Source organism: Streptopelia decaocto, assembly GCF_964273445.1.
Source record: "Streptopelia decaocto genome assembly, chromosome: 2".
Taxonomy (NCBI): Eukaryota; Metazoa; Chordata; class Aves; order Columbiformes; family Columbidae; genus Streptopelia; species Streptopelia decaocto.
The window spans coordinates 111,418,461-111,422,997 of record NC_138655.1 but is presented as its reverse complement, the minus strand read 5'-3'; the positions used below and the strand labels follow the sequence as shown (position 1 = coordinate 111,422,997).

Below are 4,537 nucleotides of genomic sequence, written 5' to 3'. Positions count from 1 at the left end.
GTGGCTGCAAAGCCAAGTGTATGTTGCTGGGTCAACAAGATTGGCTTTTAACAATCAAATAGAAAACATAATTGAGAATAATTACTACTATTTTGAGAATTGTTTTACTATATGCATTACTTTGCCAACATCTTTCCACATAATCCGCATTACTTTGCCAACATCTTTCCACATAATCCTGATGATTATCTCTCATAAAAATAGCATATTAACTTGTGAAGTTTATGAAAATAAGGCCTGCTCTAAAATTTCTTGGTCAGTACAACTAGTTTAAAAATAGCTTTCCTATAGGATGATAAGATGCTGTGTTATACTTTAAGCATAGCTGAAATTTTGTACAGAATTACATTAACCGTGTAGTATACAGAAGTAGCGTCTTATTTGGATTAATTTTGTATTGCTAGAGGTTGGTCAAAAACTAAACTCAGCCAAAAATTAATAATTTTGCTGAATTTGCCTGCTGAAATGTAGTAAATCCTGAAAACATAAGAGCTCTAATAATAATGCATTCCCATTGTGTATTTACCTTTTTTCTTCGTGTTTTGCATGACTGAGAATTTTATCACTGTCAATTTTCAGAGAGTAGAGCGTATTTGAATAAGCTTTGTGTAGCCGATATTAAAAACAAACAAACACCAAACAAACAAACCAACTCCTGTGCATAAAATGGTGGGGAACAACTAATTTTGAACCTCCAGTTTTTCAGGTTTCTGGCTGGATTGTGTTCGTTAAAGTCTTGTCTGTGTGGTTGTGTTACTGATGCCTGCGTCAGTAGCGAGGGGTCACCAAAGCAGGCAGGTTCTTGGGAGCGCTGGTGGGAACATCGCTGAAGCTGTCAGAGGTGAACAGCAGGAACATGGAAAGGTGAAAACGTCTTTGCCCCTTGACTGCCAGGAGAGAAAGAAAATCTCTCTGTATGCATGCTGATTGCCAAGGGTAAAACTTGGAAGAATGAGGTTAATTGGGCAGCTAGGAAAAAAGGAGGTTACTTTCTTAAGCATTGTCATTTTTTTTAGGCAGAGGCATCACAGCAAATCTGTAATTCTGGTGGTTATTTTACTCCTTAGTGATGAAAAGCCCTAACTGGGCTTTTATAAGGACTGCTTCTGTTTTGAACTGAGTAATACCAGCTTTTTACTAGAAGTTATAATATAAACAGCAATTAGGTATAACTGTATACAGTCTAACTCATTAACAGAGTCCAGCTTCTGTGGGGCCATTTGCATCTGCGATCATATAGAACAGTTTGTTACAAGATTATCCAAGAACAGAGTGAGCTCAGGCTGAAGAAATCCCGAAGAGTACTTTTGTACTCAGTATTTCTCAGCCATAACCAAGTATGCAGCTTTTTTTTTCATATTGTGTTATGCATAACCAGACCATAGAAAGTATCGCTTCCATCATTTACAGTGAAAAAGGCCAAAAAGAAAAGGCTGAGGAACTGAGGATCTGAAACTGTGGTGTGTGGATGGACTGCAGATCTCTTTCTTGTGGTTCATTGGAAAAAAAATAACAAAACACCACCAACATTTTAGAAGTATAACATGGTAGATTAAGCTGCCGGTACCAGAAGGGAATGGGGTATGCGAGTAGATATTTTCCTTACAAAGTGGTCTGCTGACTGAAAATCTGGAGCACCATCAGAGTTCAACTAATCGAGCCAGACAGCTTGTTAGACGGTCTTATAAAAGCTGGATGTCTGGCTAGATAGCTTTTTGGCACTTTGAAGAATAGAGAGGCAGATTTATGAACTGGACAAATGAGCATTACAGTCAGGAATTTTTCTAACAGTTTGGCTGTATCTCTGAGACCCTTTGACCTTCAAAAAGATGCTGCTTCAAAAGGCAGCTTCTGCCAGCTCCTAAATCATTCAGCCTCGGGTATCACTGCTCATTTTAAGCACCTTATCTCCCTGTGCAGCTCACGAAAAAGCCAGGATAAGTTTAGAGTCTGCTTCGTCCCCATTTACCCAGGAGCACAACAGCTTCAAAGTGGCAAGAAGCTTCAGGGAAGAGACAGGTGTGCCTGCACATAGAGGAGGAACAGGTTGATGTTAACATGCAGAAAGAACACGATGCCCCTCCGGAAAGGTAAACCTGAATGTACATTTTCCTAGCATTGCTGAGACTTTCGAAACATTCAGCTTCCTCGTGACATACATATGTTCACAGTGGGCACGCACCTCTGCTGTATGCCCATAAAACCCCTGTGTTGGGTTCGGTTTGGACAGGAATTGCTAAATACCTTCAGTCACTCTCAGCAATTAAACCCTAACTCACCGTGTCCTGAACTACACTGTTGATTAGTCTCCATGTCCTCGCCACCAGAAAACAGCCAACAGCAGCACTGCCAAGGTTTCTGCACTTTTTTCCTGCCTCTTCTCTGTTGAACGTCATTCCAATTCAGATCCATCAAACTGTGCACCACAGGAACTGAAACATCGTGGGCAGAGGAATACATAAAATCAGAATTTCTTGGAAAACCCCCAGTCGCTATAATTGTAAATAGCTGGTTTTCTTCTTTGTATGCTGTTTCCTTTACAGATTCCACAGTTTCTGATTTCTGACCTTTAGATGAGCTTAGAGCGAAATAGATGGATTCATGCCATAAAATTATTGAAAAATAAGGTGGTAGCTGCACAGAGAGAAGCATGTCATGTGGTATTTCCAGTACAACTTGTGTTAACCCAACCAGAAATACTGTGATACCTACCAGAGTGCCAGACACCTTAGTTACACAAACAGAAGGAAACAACTGAGAACAGGGAACATTGTCGCACTTTTGTAATATTTTGATGTTGCTGCTCCCTCTCCTAATAAAACAAAATAGAAAATACAAAGCTGATAAGAGTGAAACGCTTTTTCATCCATCATGAAGGACTGGTCAAGATTCTTGTGTAAGCTGAGCCCTTACTGAGATGTCCTTAAGACTATTAAAAGCAAAGCAAACCAGAAGGAACCTAACATCCCCAGACCCAAGAGGAAAATGATGCTGTGGCTTAGCATGTTCCCTTCTCACCCTGAGAACCTGTGGACAAATAATGCTTACCACTTTCCTGCATTGTCACACTACCATTTATTTTTGGCATTATTTGCTGTCTGTGGTCACAAGAGGGCATGTGGCCTGGTGGACCAGCACTAGAAATAAGGCAGAAGTGCCTTGGTTTCAGAGCCAGACTCAGAGCCCATCCTCATTTGGGATTTGAGGAAGGAGGGAGCACAGAACTCACAAATCCCTCTGTTCCCTGTTTCGATCACTGCTGCTTCTTTTCCCCAGTTTTTGGGGTGCACGCTGCCCTTTTGCTAGTTCGTAGGCAATAGATTTTAACAGTCAGTCTTTAAAAACTCTGCACTAATAGGTCAGAGTAGGAGAGGAAACAGACACATGGAAGAAGCTCAGACTGATTTTTGGCAAATCCTACGTTTGATCTGTGTTGCAGTGTTGCCAGCGCTAAGTGTTCCAAAATCATACATGATGAGGGTGGCTTAAAAATAATCAATTTGGAGTTCCTTTTTATTTGCCTTTTGGCTTAAAAATAATCAATTTGAGGTTCCTTTTATTTGCCTTTGGTTTCTTAGTGTTCAGCGTGTGCTCAGATAATGTTTTCTCAGAAACCATGTGTGCTAGAAAACTGCTTTTTCTTTTCCAAATAAAAATTACCACTTCTCAAGTCAAACCCCAGCCCTCTGCTAAGGCTTCGCATACCAAATCTCATGGAGATGTGCAGTAAGCTTACCATGGTTGTGATCCTTCATCTTATTCCCCACATATTTTGTTTTGTTTGTTGTAGTCCAGGGTAGGATGACAGAGAAAGTGGACAGGTTAATATGAATAAAAACATGAGAACAGAGAGTTAGGGAAGGAGGGGCAGCAACTTAATAGATTAAATAGAAAAAGGAAAGCAAGGATGGAGAGGAAGATGGAGCAGGAGTGTAGCAATATTTACAATGGAGAAGGCTTAGGATGAGAAAGCAAACCAAACCAACCAAGTATTCTGTGTATACCCATCCTTCTAGCATAGCAGCTGCTTTAGGGCCTTGGAAGCAATCAGGGCTATAAACAGCTGTGTATTTGTAATTAATTATTTGAAGCTGTGCCAATATTTAACCAAGAATTAACCCTGCCAAAGCAAATGGGCAGCAACATGTGGACTTTTGGAGAACAGGTGTTTTCAAGCTTTTAAATGCTGCATACTCCGGTTCTTTTCCATATATGTGACTTCTGGAGGGTGAAGTTAACTTGAAATTCAGAGCTCTTTAAGAATATTGGGTTAGAGGCATACTCTTATAACTCTTAGGTCTGAAATGAAATTTCCAAAATATATTTTCTGTAGCAGGTATGTTTTTCTGCTGAGAGCTGTCACAGACTGCTTTTTCCATAGCTTGAATAATTGTGATGCCTGACTTTCAGAAGGCTTGAAGGAACAATAATTCAGCAAAACACACTGAAGCCTGGCTATTTTTTCAAAGTAGAAGGTTGTTCTCATTTTTAGAATTTCTTCCACTTTTACCCCTCTGCACATTTTTTGCCAGTGTGT

General features: G+C 40.1%; 1 long non-coding RNA gene across 1 annotated transcript; it reads right to left on the bottom strand.

The window, feature by feature from the left end:
* Positions 1-260: 260 nt before the first annotated feature.
* Positions 261-2,813, bottom strand: LOC309436262. Its single transcript, XR_014183319.1, has 4 exons — positions 2,713-2,813; positions 2,280-2,432; positions 1,970-2,025; positions 261-887 (listed from the first exon to the last, which is right to left on the bottom strand). It is a non-coding gene; the product is annotated as an uncharacterized lncRNA (long non-coding RNA).
* Between the last annotated feature and the right edge of the window lie 1,724 nt (positions 2,814-4,537).